Raw genomic sequence first — 21642 nt, 5'->3', positions numbered from 1 at the left:
GTGGACATGCTGCCACCATGTATCCTGAAGGAAAGGTAGTAAGGGTACAAGCTTGAACCTGAAATGCCTCTTTGCTTGGTTTTGAATGGGGATCAAGAAGATTAACAACTTCGTAGACTTTAGAATAATCACACTCAAACACATCATTGTATTGACAAATCTTAAAAAAAAAAAAATTAGATCTACTCTGCTCCTCTGCTCTCCTTGTTCAGACAAGAAAAGGAATCTAAAGCTTTGTTATAATCTCAGTTTTTGAAATTTTCAGGCTTGATTCACCATTTACTAACTTTAGTATATCCTTACTATAACATACTTTGGATGCTAAGAATGACAATGATTCTGGCCATGAAATTCTTATTGGTTTTTTTTTTTAATTATAACTAGAGTCCCCAAGCTTGTTTTCTGTTGGAAGCTATCCTCTGAATGCTTTTCTGGAGACACTATAAGAGCAGATCTTAGAACAGACAAGTTGATTTCAATTCAAAAAAGGCAGAGATAACATTATTTTAGCACTGTGAAAGGAATAAAAAAATGTAAACATCACTCTCTACAGAGTTTAGACATAATGAAATAGTATTTATACAACCATGCCATTATCAGCTCTTGGACCAGAGAGTGAACTTTTGTGACCACATAAGGCATAATTTTCTCATGTGGTTTACCCAGCATCATACCAGAAACAAATGGTAAAGCCAGGTTCTAAAACCACAAAATTTCCAAATTTCAGTCCAAGAGCTTTAGCAAAATACTCTACCTCCTTTTACTAAACTAGATATGGGCCTGAACATCCCTCCACTCTAAATTCAGACCAGATTCAAGGTCCATTTTTATAAGCTGCCTAGTCTGAAGTTTGGATTTTGAGTTCTGTTCATAACATGATAGCATAGGCTCAGCTCTGCTGTGGCAGGCAATTCTAATATGAAGAAAAGGCTGTTTTGAAGGTCTCCCCACAAACGTGGGAGATAGCCTGCTGAGCTCTGCAATTTGTTTCCACCCTTTGTTTCCTTCTTCCAGCCCTATAGCTCTTTCTAGAAATAATCCACACAGAGATAAGCAGTAATGTAGGAGCAGGTTTACACACATACTGTCAAAATGTGGAGAATATATTCAATATGTAATGTCTTGATTTAATAGAAAGATTACCTCAATTTGACAATTTTAATGTTATAACTTTGATGTTATGAAATGCCTCCAATTCTACAAAGGCAACATTTGCTATAGAAACTCATTTTGCAAGTGACTGCTTTGTAGTTGTAATAATCCTCTTGACAGATTTAATGGTAATTTTCAAAGCTGAGGAAACAACACTGTTTATTCCTTTTACCATTAATTTGAACAGAGGATTAAAAAAGGAAAAAAGGTATGTGTTTAGCTTAGTATCTCTCAAACTTCAAGAGTATTTTGTTACAGTTGGCACCTTTAAGAAAACCCTAAAAATGCATTTTTGAGAGTGATGTGGAAGAAATTAGATGATAATAATAATAATTCCCCATTTAGCAACAAAGGGAAAATAGTTTTCTACCTCTTCTCAGCCTCTGTTATGTCTTAGCTACCCCCAGCGTCTCTCCAAAGTGAAGTTAATGAGAAAGATATATCTATTTAAAGTCTATCAAAAACACAAAAATGAAGCTAGTATATTTAGAAAAATACAAATGCATCCACCGTTTTGCTCACTAAGCAGGCCACAGGAAAAAAAAATGAACCCATAGTGATAGTTAATTAAGGCTTTATATTTTTCTATACCATGAGATTTTTTTCTCCCATGTTGGTACTATGGAAACAATCCAAGTGTTGAAGTACAGCGTTTTCCTTACACTTCTGGCAGTTTTCCTTGCATCATTTAGTAACAAAGCAGAGGGAGTCCCAATTCAAAATAAACAAAGCAAAACCTTACATATAAATATCTTCGAGTAGACAACTGGTTAATCTCTCTGTAACTGAGACCTGACTGTCTCTTTCTCTCCATATCAATATCTCAAAGGAAAAAACCAGTCAGATATTTGCAAAACAACTATAACGGCACAATAGAGTGGCTCTGAGGACAAGAATGAGCAGATGGAGATGGAAAATGGTCAACCCAAAACTGCTGACAGAAAATGCACATCAAATTACTCTCCAAAAGTGCTCCAAAAGTCAGAAGCCTTCTATAAGCCTGAAGTGGTTATGGCCAGGGTTTGGGGTGTTCTGAAGTCCTACAGCATGAATGAAAGCAAACTGGAAAGAGAATATGACCTGTCTCCAGTGTTTCCCTGATTTAGTGAACTAAAATCTAATTCTAAATTCCTGCCCCCTTTTGGAAAGCTTTGGCTTTCTCCATCCTTTAAGAAAAGCATTTGACTGACAGAACTTGGAGAGGAAGGAGAAGATTTGCCAGGTTTGAATATCAGTCTCCTTATCACCAAAGCAGTGGTTAGTAAGTTGGGTAGAAAATTGGACAGATTGGGGTCTCAAGGAGTTGTGACGAGTGGTGCAAAGTCCACCTGGCAGCCAGTAACCAGTGGCATCCCTCAGATATACGTACTGGGGTCCATACTGCTTAACATCAATGGCAGGACAGAGTGCATTCTCAGTAAGCTTACAGATGACACTTAATTGGGATGAGTGGTCAATATGCTAGAGGGCAGGGCTGCTATTCAAAGGGTCCGGAACAGGCTGGAGAAATGGGCTGAGAAGAACCTCATGAAGTTCAATAAAAACAAATGCAAATTCTTGCATCTGCAACGGAATATCACTACGTAGCAGTAGAGACTGGAGGAAGACTGTCTGGGAAGCAGCTTTGCAGAAAAGGACCTGGGGGTCATGGTGGGCAACAAGCTGGCAAGAGACAGTAGTGTGCCCTGGCACCAAAGAGAGCCAACTGCATCCTTGACTGAATTAGCCAAGAGTGTGGCCAGTAGGTGAAAAGAAGTGATCATTTCTATCTATTCAGCACTTGTAAGACCACATCTGGAGTGGTGTGTCCACTTCTACATTCACCAGTACAAGAAAGACACTGACATACTGGAGCGATTTCAATGGAGGGCCACCAAGCTGCTCAGGGGGCTGGAGCACATGACATATGTGAAAAGGCTGAGATGAGTTTATTCAGCCTTAACAGGAGAAGGTTAAAGGGAGACCTTATTCATGACTTAAAAATGCCTGACTGGAGGACATAGAGAAGATGGAGCCAGGCTTCTTCTCAGAGGTTCACTGGAATAAGACAAGAGGCAATGGGCACAACTTAGAACATGGGAAATTCCAAATTAAATATAAGGAATACATTTTTTTCTTTTCAATGAGGGTGGTCAAATACTGGAACAGGTGTCCAGAGAGTCTGTGGGATATCCATCCTTGGAGGTATTCCAGAATTGACAGGGCATAGCCCTCAGTAATCTGATCTAATTAGAGCTGCTTTGAGCAGGAAAGTAGAACAGATGACCTCCAGAGGTGCCTTCCAACCTAACTTATGATTCAATAGATCGATCGAATCTATCGATCTGTCTGTCTATCTATCTATCTAACTAACTATTAACACACCACACACACAATCTATATCCAAAGTCTGAGGATGGATGGAGTGAGAAGAGGTAGGTTTCTTCCAGAATGCAAGGTGGGGATTATTATTAGTACTACTAATAAAAGTTATCTCTGAAGATATGCAAAAGTGATATTCAGTTGTTCCCTAGGTTCCCATTTTAATTTGCCTTTTCCTTCTTTCCCTCAAAAAAAATTTACTGTAATTGAAAGGAATAATTTATGATTCACACAGCTCATCAGTAGAGTGTTGTGGGAGGACAGATTAGTGAGTTTTATTGCCTCTCATAAAAGAATGAGGCAAGAGGAATAATAACGTAGAGCTTTCATAGCAATGGAAAAGCAGATAGTCTTCAGGGTGACCTATCTGGTGATTCTGAAACACACAGTAAAGGAAGATACTCTTCTGAGATGTGGAGTGCCAAATAGGAGATATGTGATTTCTTTGTTAAGAGTCATTTATATGCATTGATTTTTATACCAGTTATGTTTAAGGCATTTACTCACTGTTCTATGTGCCGTGCTATCTTTTGAGAGAAATAAATTCAAAGATTAAATCAAATGTTTTGATGTCTGGAAGAGAATTTCCCCAAGTTACCAAAACTAATTTTCTCTTCCGCTCAGGTCACTAATAACAATGCCACTGTCCTAGTAGGAAAAAACTGGAAGTCTTTGCAGAATCATGCCAAAAAATCACCAAGTTATGTTATGTTAGATCAGAGAAGGTGGAGAAAAGAAACAGTAACATTAAGGCATCAAATTAACGACAACCTGCAACCCAATCTCTTCACCTTTAAGTAAGGAATGCCATTAGTCAGTGTGATAGAGAGAGTCAGAGTTTGGTGTCATCATGACCATAAACTTTGGGTTAAGTTGCCTACTGAAGGCAAAGGACTGCTCCCCGATTATCTTTGATGTGTCTGTGATCACAACCTGTAGGTCAAAATCAATACCTTTCTCTCAGAAACAAATTAGAAGCTAGTACAGACTGTATCTGCTGGTTTATGCTGCCATCCCTACCCTGAGTATCTGAACACCATTATCAGGCAGTACCACCCCAACAGAGGAGTCCAGCCTATGCAAAATCTATGTATCATCATAAAAGAGCTGTGTGTTTCCAAAGTTATGGCTGTTTATTTTTTTTGCTATCAGTAGATTCATCTTGGCTTGATGGTGCTGCCACATTTTCACATGTCAAATTCCAGACTGGTGCAAGCAACAGTAATGGTCATGGTGGGACTTCTGCTGTTGGCCTGCCTGAAGAAGCCTTCAGATGCTGTAATTGCTCCAGCAAATGATAACTTAAGAGCGTCTTCATCCCTCTCCGCCAACTTGTCCCCACCATGATTGCCTGCATCATGTTTACACCCAGAACAGTTGATAGACTGGCAGTACACGCTACCTAAATATCAAACTTCCAAACTCAGTTTGTACCACATGAATTAATCAGTGATATAATTGTGTGTTTTGTTGAACATGAAGCTTGTTAGAAGAGAGAAGGAAGATTTCACGTTCTCATTCCCTGCAGAAATCCTTCTCAGCCAGAAGTACAAGTCAATCTAGTCTTCAAGGAGAAAGGAACAAAAAGAAAAATTTGTGAGAACCCAGGAAAAATGAAATTTTCTGATGAGTGACCTCTTCAGTAAATTAGTTGTTCAAGAAACCTAGCGTAACATTCCTACACGGACCTGCATCACAAAATCCATGCTCAGCCATTTAGTTCCTGTCATAGACCGGGGCTCAGAGGCTGAAGTTTCTCAGGAATGACCCCAACATACAGGAACCGACCTACTCACTTCTAAATCAAGAGCTGCATCCTAGGCAGGTAAAACACACACAGTTATGAAATAAAAAACCCCAACACCATATTGTGTGCAGCACAAAAGAGCACAGGTTTTGCGGTGAGATGGCTGGGATTTCTTCACTTTATATTTCCTGTCATTCTTTCTCACATGGGGCTCTTTCATCAATTAGCAGCACACCTGTGAAATAAATGTTCCATTAAATAAAGAGAACCAGCACAAACATGCACATTAAAACACAGTCAGACACTGGAATTTATTCAGTATTATAATCCTTTTCCGGAAACCAGTGAACACTCTGTGACACAAAGCCATACAGTTCTGTTTCTAGGGAAGATATTCTCTCCAGAGACCGCTCTTGTTCAAGACAGGAGATGTAACTTAACTCTCTTAAATAGATTGCTGGGGAGAAGCAGGGCACTGTACATTGGTTTCTGATTCCAAGAGATGCAAACACATGTTGCCTCTCTGTACATTACTAACTGCTCAGACTTATACTGTAAACAGCACTAATGTCAAGAACAGAAAAGCCCATCTCCTACATGTCAATGACAAAGACAGCCCACTTCAAACACTGAACCAAAATGTTTTTAATCCTCTAAAGCTCTTACTTACCCCTTCTCTCTTTTGAGCAAGAAGCCAAGTCTACCCTGGGCAGTCAGAAGTTCTGGATCACAACTCAACTTTTCCTTGTAGTCCTCCTTCTCCTTGCACCCTGCTGCTTACATGGCCCACAGGTCTGCACAGCGTCCCCTTTCACCAGAGCTCACTATTACTCCACTGACTAACGCACTGGATGCCTCCCATCGGCCAGAGTCTCCTTTTTAACAAACTGCATATCGTATGATTTACATTTAAGTTTAACAAACATGTCCATTTTACTGATAATGGTATTGGAAATGGAAGACTGCTGTAAAATGTCAGACAGCTTCCTGTGGCCTCAGAATGACAGACACAGAACGATTTACTAGCTGCTAGTGCAATCCCCAACCATGGCATATCAGTTTCTGCTGCTTCTAGCAAGAAGAAACTCAATTTCTGTAATGTGCTGATTGAAATTAATGATAAAGAAATTAAATTCCAAATTATCGAGCAAGCTAGATGACTGATACGGCTTTCTGGAAACAAGCAGTTTTCCTTTTCCATCTCCTATCAGAACACTTTTGTCAAGATACAATCAACGGACAAAGAATCAACTCCTACTTGTGGGATTTTTCCAGAAAATAGTGATTATATGACTTAAAAAGTAATATGCAGCAAGAAAAGACAGACAGAGGAAAAAGGAAAGTATCTTTCAAAAGGGTAGCACTTGGACAATAACCAGTTCTCCATTTGTGCTTTGCTATAGCACTGCTTCTTACTGTAGATGACCAAGCATCACTCCAAAAGCATCAAGAGCTAGCTCTAAAGACCTCAACATGAATGAAGTCTTTGAAAAGATCGCTGGCATTTCTCCTTCAGAAGAATAGATAGGCTGTTTATACAGAAGACTAAAGTCCTTCTCCTGTAGTGATCCAGTTTTGGTAATTAATGTACAGCACCAAGCTGCTAACAGATGGGAGAGGATTAAGGGAACCACTAAACAAGGCACTAATGGGATTGCAGGTATAGCCTATGAAGTCTGGATCAGGCCTTTGCGCAGCAGTCCCGACGGGGGACTGGGGTCGCAGTGGTGAGGTGCTCATGAAGCACGCTATAGGTGACACATGAGGACAGGGACGCACTAACAGGCTCTGCTGTGCTGCGCACGTTCCTTAGTGCACCATGAGGTGCAGAACACTCACTCCTCTCAAGTGGGGCTAAGGTGTAGAAAAGTTGGGAAGCACTGTCATAAAGGACTGAACTACCTAGAAATGTCGTATAGATATACTTCTGATTTCCCCTTCACACACTCACAGACCCTTCGTGGGAAAGGAGGATTGATTCTGCAAGAAGCACAGAGAAAGCTGAAGTCAATAAATATTTCCAGTCCTCAGTTTCATCCTGAAATCTTCTGAAATCTGTGTACTTCATCTGCTTAGAAGCTGTGCATTATTGACATGCAGGAGATGGCATTAGAAAATGCTTGTTACAATGATGCTGATCCCACACTAGTGTTTTAGCCACATGGATCTAAGATGCTTGTATGCATCTGTTCGCTAAGGAACATCCCAGTGTCCAATCCCACATGGCAGCCACTTCCAGGGGAACTGTGATTACACCGTACAGGGCAATATGACAGCCAAACGCAAGTACAGAGCAGTGACAAAGAGTCTGTAAATTCCACCCAACCTAAATTGGATTTTTCTTTAGCAGGGCAGGATTAGCCGTTACTCATTCTTATAAACCATCTGAAGTTACTATGCATGGTCGAGAATGATGATGCACAAAACACATGGTTCCCAGTAACATCACACTGGGGCAATTGTTGTAACCGCTGATATGAGGGCTATGAGTCTGGGTTTTTTACCAGCACTGTTGAGCTCTGCAGATTACATCATACAGATTGTTTCTATACCTGGCATCCATTCAGCCTGCATGTATACTTATCCACCTCTACCTGTCTGCTTAGAGAAATCAGCAATGGAAAAAAAAAAAAGCCAGACACCATATAAATCCATCTGCACTGAATTACAGAAGAGTTAATATTAAACGCTGTGCAATGGAGAAGTACTTCAGATTTCAAAATGGAACAAATCCCATCTAGAGAAGCAGGAAATCCAGTCCACTGCAGGAACAGAAAAACTGAACACTCTTACATGTTTAAGCACAGCAGATACCAGTGGGACACAACACTATAAAATAAACAGACAGCTGTCTACTCAATCTTACCGTCAGTCAGTATTGCCTCCTACTGTTAGTCTACAATGTCTATTTTCTTCAAGTCTTTGGTATCGGTTGTCTCAAACACAATGGCATCAAAATCCCACAGTTTATTGCAAGGGCATATAAATGAAGCCACAGGGGAAGCACCTACACAGTTGAATAAAACAATTTTTTTCACAGAATAAGAATTCTGAAACAGGGCAGTGCTGAAAATGTAAAAAAAAAAAATCATGATACTCAAGGAATAATGATATAATTATTTTTCTCCTCAAAAGAAAGATAATCCTCAAGATTAAAAGCTTAAAGGCTTGAGGTTAAAAAGCTTGAGGTTAAAAAGGAGGTTAAAAGTCTTAGCATTATCACACATGACCTCATAGTATTTGAATGGGACAGAGAGATGGCCTCTCCTTGTCAAATATTGCATTCGCACTGGTACTTTTTTTTTTCCCTATGTGCCTATGAGGAGGATCAGGTATGGGTTTTGGTTATATTGTGCTTTCCTACAAGCTTTAGAGTTATGCAGCTTTCTGTGTGTTTGCCATAATGTGTTCTCATAATGAACCACATACCACTCTTGTCTTTTCGTGGTATAGGGAGAGCACCAGTTATTCAGGATGCCTAAGTCCTGCACAGCTGTAATTCCAAGTTTTTCCTAGAACTGTAACCAGTATGTAGACACTTGTAACAGAAGTATTGAGGTTGGCAAGAATGAAATATGAATGGAAATGTGTGTGTGAGAGAGAGAGCACCAGAAGAAACAGCAGAACAAGGGTTAAAAAAATAACCTAATGACCTAATGGAACGCTGTTTCCAGTCAATCACACTGAGGAATGTGTCAAACCCAGGCAATGTGCAGTGTGATAAGACTGCAGCAGAAGTGAGTCATTAATGGAAGACACTCTGAGAACAGGAGAATGGATGGCAACAGGGCTGCAGCACATCATATATGCCATTCCCTCCCCTGTTATCACAACAGAAGGATAATAGCAAAACACTATTCCTAAATGGACATGAGAGATCTGTCCAAAAACTAGTTCATCATTGTGAATCATGAGGAACCCCAGAGCTGTGATGAGGAGTCAGTAGCCAGTGCCCCTGGTCCTTTGTGTCACACACAGTGCCAGACCACTCAGCCACACTTGGTGCTTGTGAGTAAGTGCAAGTAAGAGTGTGAATGAAGACAATCACTGAGAGAATGAGCGTGAGTGAAATCAACTTACTCGGAGCTTTTGCAAATAACTTGCACCTTCCCCTTCCTTTTAGATCTGACGCTGAGTTTTGCTACATCAGTTACCAACAAGTTGCTCTGTACAAGCATCTATACTAACACTATACAGGCAGGTCCACAAGGGTGACCTGTCCTGTAAGGATTTAAAAGAGTTCAAAAGCCTTTGAATTTCTAGAAGACTTCTTCTAGAAATTAATATTCATCAAGATAATGTTATTAGCTTCCTTTTCCATTAAGGACTTTTTCCTATAACACACATTCCTCAACACTTCTTGGACAACGGGAAAGAGCAGAGCTTTTCCATCTTCCTGAACCCAGACCACCAGTAACTGTAGGTCAAATGAAAGAACACCTACCAAGCAGGCAGAAACACTGATTGCATTCAAGCTTCATCAGCTGGCTGGGTTAATTTAGAGCCATGCTACGCATTCATGGGAACCAACTGCTTGTTAGTGGTGTGAACAAAGAGGTTCTGAAATATCGTGTAAGTTTTAAAAAAACAGATATTATTTTAACAGCAGTCATTTTCCAGCTACTGTGGTAAGCACACCACCCAATGTGACTTGAAGACTGAAGAGTATAAGAATGGGATATTTCAAGAGGTCGAGCTTCCAGGCAACCAACCACGCATCATGGAAGAGCTGCCAAAAGCCTTCTTGAGAGTTTGCAGTGAGAAAATAACAAAGCTCTTCAAGAAAAAAGCTGGGAGGTCCTCTTTCTCTGAAAGTTGTCATGCAAAGGTTAAACATGGAAACTTCTTAATGAGCACTGTGATTGTTTTCTGTTTGACACGGAGAGTAATACAAAGCAGATGTTTCTGAATAGCCACCTTTAAGGAAAGGAGAGCAGGGATGGATGAGGGAGAAAGGCAGTTGGACATAAACACTATGGCTTCAGAGTACAAATTTATTTACAGTATGTACACAGCTGAGAAGCCAAAAAAAAAGCAGCAAAAATATTTTCCAGATGGGACCTAAGGCATACACTTAGCTTTACATTATGCATATTAGCAACAGATAGATGTTAAACAGATGTTTGTTGTAAAAATACCCATAATAATAAATGTCCACATATACGCTTAAGAAATCACTGGCTTACAAGCAAAATTGAAAGGAGAGGAATACATGTTGGAGGAAAAAGTTCCAAGACAGAGTGGTTAAGACCGAAGACAAGGGTGTCTACCCAGCAATACAAATGGAGCAATAAGATTAAGTGCCACTCTGGAAGACAGTGACATGGTACAAAAGTGCTGAGTGATGAAAGATGTCTGTATTGCCTAAGGAAAGTAATAGTTTTGAACTCCAAAAGCCTGCAAAGATTTCTAGCCCTGGGAGCAAGACGGCAGATCAGCTTCAAGGCGACAGTCCTGATTCTGCATGAAACACAACTCAGAGATCTTTTACCTGGATCTCAGACTGGGACCAAAGCCAAGGATAACAGTTTCAAAAGCACTGGCACAACAAAGAGTGAAATGTGTGCACTCGCATATATGAAACTGTATCAACTGAATGTTTATGTGAATAGTCATTACTGAAAAACAAAGTTTTATAAAATATCGCATATTTAGACATTTTTTCATTTGACTTAATCCTGCATCACTTCTATTTTTGTCGAATCTTCTCTGGATTCTATTAAGATTTGTATGAGGGCGGGAGAAGTCATAACATTTATGAGAAAAGGACACTGATCAAATGTTGAGGGAATTCAGAAAGTTCAGCTGAAGAATAGGAACATCCCCTCCAAAACTCTCATTTGACATTTCAGTATTTTACTGGACTTTTCCAGACTCCTGAATGATTCCTGTATGACTGCTGGGCAGTGGCTAGCACATTAAAGCAATAAAACCTCTGTGAGGCTCTTTCAGTACAATTTTAATCAGAAAATGTTTACATGTTTTTTGTCTATCTCATAACTTATAGATGGTGCAAGAATGTTTGGTTAGTTTATAGCCAGCTTTATAAGCATCAGAAGATGCCACAAGAAAGATTACGAAGTATGTTGTACTTGGAAGTCATTGTGTACTCAGGGGCTGAGAGACATCTTTGCAGGAGTTCCTAGGAGCCCAGAAACGTCGGAGATATCATTTCTTTTGCCTTGCTTTCCCTTTTTCTTTCCTTTTTTTGATCATTCTGAGCCTAATCAGAAGGAGAAAGCGTGCAAAATATTAATCATTGGTTTCTGTTCTGCCCACAATAAATACGAATAAAGAATTGAGCACTTACCAGAGCAATGCACTGAAATAATCTCACAGGCACTGACACTTCTTGTTCTGGTCAGATGTCTGGGATGACCCCAGTAATATCAGCAAAGAACCACGAACAAATTCCAAGAATCTGACTGCAAAAGTGGAAGATTAATACCACAAGTGTAGGTTCTAGAGGTGTATCAGTGGGTTTGAAGAACAGAGAGTCAGTGCGTGAAACAGTGGTGTCAGTGGGTGACTTCAAAGCAAAGGGCTAGAAACTAGATATCCCAGAAGAAAACAAAAGAGAAAGAATGAAACATCCCGTTCTAGAAGAGGTTATAGACATATAAAATGATCACAAACGTAAAGGATACACAATCTCATTCCAAGTAGGATACACTACTGGAAATGCCAGTTTCTGTTTAAGAACAGATTGATCACTAACTATGAAAGCCCTATCAAGATTACATAGGCTGACAAGAGAAGCAACCAAAGCGAGAAGTCATTTGTCATCCAGATGAAGGCACTGTGTACTCTCTGTTTTGTGACAAACAGTGAAAACAGACAAAAACGTTCACCTAGAGGGTGTCTGGAAGTGAAAAACACTTTCTGCACATGTGTGTGATGAGACGGTTCTTTTAGGAGCAAAGATTAGGAAGAGGTTTATTTTCAGAAAAATTATATAGCCACAAGTTTAAGCATTGAAAATTAAGGTCTAGGGAAGAGGAAAGAGCTTATGATAGGACATGGGTAGATGAAGACAAGGGTAGATGGCCAGATAAAAAACCTGAAGGTTTGAAAGAGTCCCTTTGAAAAGATTTTTTCCAAAAAGCAAGTATTTATTTATTATAATACCAGTACTGTCCATAATGCAGACACAGATGGTGTGTCTACATCTGCATTTTAGTTCAAATCAGACTTGCACTTTTTAAGTAAATCTCGTGATTGACTCTGTTTAGCATGCTCAGGTTCACACAGACCTCGTGAAATGGCCTCCATGGATTTTAGCTGAAACCTTAAGATGCACTCCAAAAGCACACCTGATGCAACTGAACCAGTAATGAACATCTGTGCCAGAGAACCAGACTACAATAAAGAAAACATTGACTAGATATTTCCATATTTTTATCCATGATCCCCTCAGATTTTTCATTACTTCCACATTGTCTTTCGTTTAATGACCTTTGTCTTATCTGACAAAATAAACTTTGTCAGCTTTCACTGAGTTCTTCTTCATGTTCTCCTGAACAAGTCATCAAATATGCATATATATATCCTGCAGTTCAGTCACTGCTTCCAACTAACTTTATAACCTCACTTGGAAATCCAGACTGTGGAATATAAACCTAACATGTGAAACCTCTTACTTATATGTTTAGAAAAGTGAACTACTACCTGATGGTATAATTTTAACAGGCTCTTGTTAGTGTTGTGTTAGGCCACCCACCATCTTGAATGCATGATTTTTAATTATTTAAATATAATAAAATACAAAGCATTTCCTAAACACTAAGCTTTTATGCTTGCCACTATTTTGGCCAGAAATAAGGATTCCCTCATAGAAACCAGAATTTGGTTAGATGTATTGATCCCTTCTTAGGGGTATCTGGGATCCATGCTGATTGTGTCAATGGATTCACACCCTCTGCTGCACAGAATTAGGCAAGCATTGCCCCTGAACTACAGGGTTGAGTGTAACCATGGTACCAATGTGAAAAATGCTATCAAATATCAGAGTGATGCAAACAGCCCACTTTGGGGGATATTTTATAATTTCAGGTAGAAAAGAAGGTTGAGGTTCCAACTAAATTTTCCTAGTGGCAGAGATTTGTTAATACTGGTGCTCTACCTTTAACAATCTAGCCTGCCAACTTTTCCTCATGCACAGTCTCAGTGAAGCAATATTACCAGGCCTCATAAATCTCTGGATATTTGATAGTTTTCCTAAAGCCTCAGATCCTGGTTAAATGACTGCAAGAATTTCAACTTTCAACTTAATTTTGTTTCTCAAGATAGCCTGAAGCAATACTAAATGAATGATTTCTGAGACTCAACCAGCCAAACCAAAAATGAATCACAATTCATTTTATAATCACAATTCTAACCCAATTCAGAAATTCCATTCATGACTTTTTAGTGTTTTGAAATGGTCTGTTAAAGCTGATAGAATGATTCATGGGAACAAGAAATGAATGGTTTGCTTTTATTCCTGTGTTTATTCTACTGCATGAAAACTCTATAAAATTACTTGATCTGAAACTACTTGGCAAAACAAATGGAAACTTCAATAACCTAAAAAAGGGACATAGTCGTGATTGCTATTATAGCAATATTTCAATCCTTAATGCTGTAACTGATCTATTTTTCACTCTATCCAAAGCCTAATGTAAATGTATTAGCTAAAGTATTTCTATTTCAACTTCATCAGTCCTTCATGACTCCTAATTAGAGATCAGATAATTGATATTTCCAGCATAAGAAGAATTAGAATCTTAGACCAACACCTACTTCCAATAATAAGACACAGAGAGAACCTGCAACTCACATGATATCAGAAGTGTAGTCTTTGCAGTTAGCATTGTAACTACAACAACCTGTCAGCTGAGAATACAGGACCAAATGCCTTTGTGATGTGAAACCATGAAGATCCTCAAAAAAAACAACACACCTTTGCATGGGGAAAGCAGTCTCTGGCCACTCTCAAACTGGACTTACCCCGCTCTAGAGAGAGCTTTCTGTCCAAAACTCTTCAGATGGTGATGCACAGAGCAGATGGTCTTTATACAAAATTATCTCAATGGACTAAAGGGATTTCACTGTTTTGACAGATATAAACCTTCATTCATTCTACAAGTAACTTTAGCTGCAACATGAGAAAATATCTGCTCTAGGAACTGAGTACTTTAACATGCAGAGGAGGCTTGATGAATTCTGCAAAGCAGCTCTGCATCCTGGCTCGCGAAAACATAACTGCTCTCAAGATAGATATGTTCATTTAGAAAAATACAGACGGAGGAGTCTTTAGACCCTTGGCGTCCTCCTATAAATGCAGGGCCCAGCTGCCCCATTCTTCCCACTGCTGTCATCCTGGGTGCCTCATGACCACTGACAATTTCCCTAAAATGTCTGGTGGTTGTGAAAAGATGTAGCTGTAATTCTTAAAAGAATTTTCCATATGTCTTACCTGAAGAGAAGGTTTCATTCTAAAACCCTGGGAAGCCAAAAAGATCCATTATCGATTTTAAGTCCGTCTTGTAATTTAAATATTTTAATTGGTACGATTAGGGTAAACAGTATTTCCTACGATAGAGTTTGTGAAACACGTTATATATCGCTGTGGTTTTTAAGCAGTACTGCGACTGAGATGTTAAATCATAACAACCATTACAGTATAAGTAATAACAATCCTAACAGGGTTGTACCACTATAGATTTTCAAGAAAATCCCTAGAATTGTTTAATTTAATTAAAAGTGTTTGGAGTTCTTAAAAATTAGATAAATGTCAGACCTATGAATTTCAGATTGCTACAGTCGCCTCCCTCTATCAGTTCTATAAAGTCACAACTATTACATGGAGGACAGTCTGGGCTTCCCTGCTAAGCTAAGATTTTTGTGTTGTTACTGAGCATGCCAGTACTGAGATGCTCAAGGGGAACAAACGAGGATGCATCTTGAGGATCCAGGTTAACAGAAATCTACTGCCATTCTCCATACAGTAATCTCAAAGGGCAGCAGCAAATTAGGAAAAGCTGAAGAGCAGCAGCTATGGACCCATGATAAGTTCAGTCTGGCCCTATCTGGTTTAATCCTGACTTTTTTTTCCATCCTTTTGCCACATGCTAAACTGTTACATTTTCATGATTCAAATAAAAAGGACAAATTGTTAAAGTTTAGAGCTCCAAAGCACAGAATTACAGGACAGTCAACTAGCATTTAACACTTATTAATATGACAAAATAAAGGTATACATTACATGAGCTTTTCATTTTTTTAAATCTAGTATTACTGAACAAACTTTAAGATCACTGTTTTTTTCTGTCAGAAAAAAAATAAACTGCTAAGACAGAGGTACCATGTTATTGGGCTACCATATGGAAAGTTTTGTATATAAGAGGATCAACAGTGATTGAATTATTTTTATTACAGGCTAATGTAGTCAAGCAGTGAAAGACTTGTGCTTCAGTATGTAGAGAAATAATATCAGAAAAAAATGTCTAAATCTTTTTGGCAGGAGACCTGAAACTAAAGAAAATCATGTCAAAAGCCAGGAATTTATACTTACAAAATTCCTCAGTAAAAACCAGTTATTACACTCATTCATGAAGCTGTTGGAAATAGCAATCCCTGATACATGCATGGATCGCAGCGGTATCAATTAAAATAGGCCAGGTGGGAAACAAGGGCTCATATGGGGGGCATTATGGATTAGAAACTTGGTGTTGGGTTCTTCACACGGGACTTGAAGCACTTTTCAGAGTTCAAGGTTTAATTTGAAAATGTAACCCCTTCCTTTCTATCAGAAGGGATACTTGAAGCATGGGGAAGAAGCAGGCAAACCTAGCTCAGCTCTTCCATAGCCTCAGTAAGCCACCTTCCATCCCACCCTTCTGTCCTTTTGAGTACGAGTGTTACTGCCTCCGAGGAAAAAGCCCAGTAAAGCATGGTTCAGCCAGAGTCGCATCAGTGCCTGTACTTCATGTCCCTCAGCACGCTGTGGAGACTTCCATGAGTCTTCCAAGACTTCCAAGACTTCTTCCCCTCCATGGGAACTTCAGGGTCCATGAGTCTACAGAGCAGTTCTGCATTAACTTTCAGAGGGGAAGTAGCAAGTACAAAAAGTAGGAAAAACCTAAGCAAATGCAAATTTCGTGAATTTCCCAGCACTTTGCAACATACGCCATGAGGACACTGAAGAGCACGAGGAGACTCAAGGTCTTCAGTGCCTGGATGTAGCAAGCTGAAGAAATAACTTTTTCACCCAGAATCTGGATTCAGAGATTATAGAGAAGGAAGCAGTCACATGAGAGACACAAGTCTTCTCGTAATTACCATAACTACCTTATAGCATAGCTAACGTTTAAATCCTGGTGAAAAGATAGCAGGAATATTGACAGTCATAAAAGGCCCTCAAAAATCATTTCACTTGTTAAAAATGATGAGCTTTGGTTTTCATTATTTTTTCCCTTTTTGTGTTTTCTTTCTGTTTGTTGTCACTATGATTCACCTGGAGCCATGAAACACATTTAGCATGAAAGCCAAGAGGGCAACATTTGCAAAAAATTTGGTTCTTTGTCCACCAGGAACCTGACCAGTTTCTGGCAAGAGCAGTCAGTAGGGGCCTTTGCAAACCTCTGCCAAAGCAATTGAGTTGCCACGGTAAGTAGGAAACAGATACTAACTTCCCACTAGCTTTTAATAAGAGGAGAGCATGTGTGTTTCACTTGTGCCTTTAAAAATCACTTAATGGGCATTTTCAAAAAATATGGTTGAAATTTGAACCCTAGGAAATCTTAGGTTCTTGAAGGCCAGAGATATCTTTCTGTAGAGATTCTGAAAATGCTTCTCTGTACCAGCTCAGTCCCAGTTTTGTAGGGGTTGTCACTGATAATGATGATGATGACAGCTAATGATGATGATGAGTTATAAAAGAACAGTGACTTTCTCTAGTAGCTAATGTGATCTATACATCAGGGCTCAAACCCACTTAACCTTACTCATAGGTACTGTGTGAACGACCTAGAATGGAAGCTCTCCTGTGATTACTGAGAGCAACATCTGATTCTTAAATTCATAACCACAAAGGTTGTGACAATTTTACTGTAAGATTATTTCTGATTAAGCTAAAATGGCAGATCTGTATACTAAAATTGCCTTAAAACATCTTTTTAATTTTGAAGGCAAAATAGATATCATTTAGTTTAGCATTTTTATTGTAAACAATTGCAATCTTTATGACCTGGAAACCAAATGAAAGTAAGTTTTTCCATTATGTTGTTATTGATGAGGCAATTTTACCAGCAGTATTTTCTGCATGACTGAAAGCTGCCTATTAAGCATAGTGATGGTAATCATTTCATGTGACTGACAAGGGAAATATGGGGGGAATGTTCTGTGTTAGTAAGAAACCTAGTTAATCTCAAAGCCATATCTCCTTGTGGGTCAAATCCGACTTGCAGTATTTTTTTATTATTATTTTATACATGCAATACTCGTTTTAAACACCAAAGCAATTTCATATCTATGATAAAAACAGGATTTCATTTCATCAAGATAGAGGTCACTGAGTTGCAGGAGGTGCAATTTAAAATGTTGTGTTTTCTTACCTCTTCTTGCAAAGCCCAAGCCTTTAATGAAATCAGCTGTGAAGTGCTGCAATGTTGTAACAAGAGCAGAAACGGACTTGTGGAACACGTCGCATTTTCAGGCTTTTCACTTCCTCAGCATAAACTGATTTTCACACATATCTCAATGGAGGACATGATCCAACAGCTGTAGAGATACAATACTTAAGTCAAGCAGACATAAACCTGATCAGAGATTTTAATTTGAAACGTCAACAGCTCCACTCCAGTAGTCTGCTTACACACGTGCAGTTAAGCATAAACACAGCAGTGAGGGGCACAGGATTTAGTTTGCCGTGCAAGCTCATGCACCAAGTTCTCCCCTGCCAGGAGAAAAACATCTGGTTCCCTTGCTCCTCCCTCCCACCTGCAGCATGGATGCTGGCCCTGGTGCTCACTGGAGCTCTTACTAAACCAATTTAACTCACCAAAACTGCGGATTACCTTTTTTTTTTAACTTTTTTTCTTTTTCTGGATACGTTTTAGTGAGTTCCAGCGTCATATTAGCAGTCCAACATGCAGCAGTGGGGGCCAGTGATGTCAGCGTGTGCCTGGGAGTCAGGCAAAGGAGGAAATGAGGGGGGTGAGCAGGACCCCCCACACACACAAATTCAGAGCTGTTTTGTCTGTTCACCCCATTTTGGGAAACCGCACCCTCAGTGGGCAAAGCAGTCCTGTCATGGGGCCTCACCTGAGTCCAGAGATGACAAACTGGAGCATAAAACATAGCTAAGACCCAAAACTAGGGACAGCACTTCATGAAACAGTAACATGAACAGTGTTCAGTCTAGCGACAGGATTAATAATTGCCATCCCGTTAACTTCTCATTTTGCATTCTAGATCTCAAGAAAATATATGGACAAGAGGAGCCGTGAGCTCTGCTTTGGGACCAGGATTACACGGAGTAAAAGGGTTTTGCTGAAACCTGAGGGAGGTTGCTGTAAGACACGTTAAATAAGACTCTGGAAGCCACGGGCCACTCTTACGGCAGCCTGGTATGAAACAGCCCCTCTGGGAGCTCAGGGCAACATTGGAAGGGTGGTCCAAAAACTGTCCATTAGCTTTCGCTCAGGAGGCAGCCATGACTACAGCCCCAATAAACAGCTCCCTAATAAATCACATGGAATGGGGGAGACCCAGGGCCAGTCCCGTTCCAGCAGGCATTGCTGTGAAATACTACTTAGCAGGGACCACCAGGGCTGACAGACGATGCAGAAGATCACGCTGACCTTTGGGAGCAGCCTAGAAAGACAGCGTATTCCCCTGAGCCCTGCCGCAGGATTTCTCCTCTCATTTGTACAGGTGTGAATGAGGGGTTATTCTACTGAAATTTGCTACTATAAAGTAAATACAGATTCACTGGTACAAAATGGCAGTATTGACAAAAACATATTCTACAGATGGCCAAGGAATATTACAGAAGTGGGTTTGTACTAGGTAGAGCATTTCCAGAGGATTACTGCCTCTTCTGGCTGAAATGGTAAGAGTGGCACCAAAAATGTACTTATTTGCGACGTATATGTACAGCTCACAGCATCCTATTGTTATTTTGGAATTGGTTTTTAAAGCAAAACAAAGACATTATAACAGCGTATTACTTGTGTTTATGACTTTACTGACATTCACCAGTAGGCTGGGTCTCCTAATGAGTGAAAAGAAGCAAAATCTTTGTCAGGCAAGGAGTCCTCTAATAGAAAAAAAAATCCCAGAAACTTTCCTTTTCAGATACCTCTCTTTTAAGTGATACAGTTCTTTCATATCTTCTCTTTTCTTTCCACAAATATTTTCTAGTGTTTTTTTCTGCTACATTTTTTTGTGTTGCTGCTCCCTGGAAACAAGGTGGTGTGATATCAGGGCTCTGCAGCCGTGCTAGGGACTATGTGCTGCCATTTATACACCTATTGCAAAAGAACATTTCTTCTTCATAACTGCCTTTTGGGAAAAAATATATATTTTTAAAATGCATTTAGAAATATACATGCTTAAATCACACATTTTCCAAACAAATGTCAAAATAACTTAGTTTTTGCAATAAATTTGTTAAGATTTTGCATAGTCATACAAACGTATGTTGAAATAACTGACTTCCTATACCTCATTCTTCAGCTAGTAGTCCCCTTTAACATATTAACCCACCAAATGCTTCCTGGCCATGGGCCAGGTAACTACTGGTATTGGAGAAGCATAGGTTGGGCATTTTGTGACTCATTTACTCAGTGCAGCCCAGCTCAGTTTGCTGCAATAATCTCTCAGCATTACTGATTCTTCTTCTTCACCTTCTGCCAGAGCAGTACTTTTCATACTCAGAGGAAGGAAGCCACAGATTTATTCTATAAATATAGAATATATGTATATATTCTATATATAAATCTGTCACGTTAGGAAGTTACGTTGAGCCTGTGTGTTTTGTTCATAACTGAAAAAAATAATTTGAAAGGCTGGGTGGAGCCTTTTTATCACTTCACAACTTCTTTCCTGTATTTCTACACACCAGAGATTAAAAGCATGTAGAGATTAGCAGTGTAGGAGGTCAACACTGGCAATAGTAGCTGGGGATAAGGTGCAGTGAGAAATCATAAATGCATTAAAATATGCTCCGCCTTGGGTTTGAGTTTAACAAGTGCTCTGCTCTGGTGGATTAATGTTGCACCCCAGGGGAAAGTAAAATGTCCTGACATCCACAAGCACTTCTAAAAATGGCCTACAACACACATGCTGTTCTCTCATCTGTTTTTTTACTAAAAATGACACTTTTATCTAAAATTATCCCCGATAAGAAAGACTGAAGACTCTTCTCAACTATTCTGTCTCGTACTGCTGTGTCACCATTTCCACTGTTACTGAAAAGCCTTGTAGAAGGCATTCCCAAATTCATATTCCTCTTATACAATCACTGACTACCCAGATTAAAAAAAAAAAAAAAACACACAACAAAAAAAACCTACTATGCACTTAAGTCTGAACTTTAATATTAGTGTGTTTGAATGGAAAAAAGAACAGAGAGAAGGCAGAAGTCATATTGAAAGAAACTCTTGAATTTTTTCCCTTTGTCCTCTGAATAAACTGTCCACACTATGGACAAGCACAGGCGATCCTTTGGCGGTCAAGTAAACATTTACAGTGGGCAAACGTGAGTTTGTCTTCCACTGCAAGTCAACAGGGAGGTGGCTTCCACAGCCAGCAAGCAGACGGGCTCCAGACCTTGAGCTGAGCAGAAGCTGTGCTGGGCCAGCTGCAGATGTGACCCTTGGCAGGCAGGAGGAAGCTACAGGACTGCACGGTGGGACGCGGGAGCACGTGCCATGCTGGCCAGTGTGAATGAAGGGGAGAGGATGTCAGGTGCAAGATTAAAATTTTACTAGTGTCCCAATAAATCTGCATTTCCTACTGACAAATCAGCATGCTTAAACTCTAATAGAAATCATGGTTTACATACTGTGGCTCAGGTAGATTATAACAGTTGATTAAAACATTTGCATTCCTGTTATAACCGGGTCAGGCAAGTGTAATTTAAGAACTTTCCCGAAGTCATAGGGAGTAAAAGTGTAGTTGGAGCCTTGACCTCTTCTGTGGCGAAGATGCATGTAACTTTTTGGATGGTTAAAGCAAAACCAAATTAAAATGGTCAGTGTGAATAACAGCCATCTCCTGTTTCACTCTGTACCATCTTTTCAGGGACGGATCATGACCTGATACTTGAGAATTTCTCACCTTGGGAATCATAGAGCACAACGCTGTGTGACAGGGGATCTCGGGAAAGCTCAGCA

Source organism: Mycteria americana, chromosome 1 (genome assembly GCF_035582795.1).
Source record: "Mycteria americana isolate JAX WOST 10 ecotype Jacksonville Zoo and Gardens chromosome 1, USCA_MyAme_1.0, whole genome shotgun sequence".
NCBI classification, from domain to species: Eukaryota; Metazoa; Chordata; class Aves; order Ciconiiformes; family Ciconiidae; genus Mycteria; species Mycteria americana.
This window is presented reverse-complemented; position numbering follows the sequence as displayed.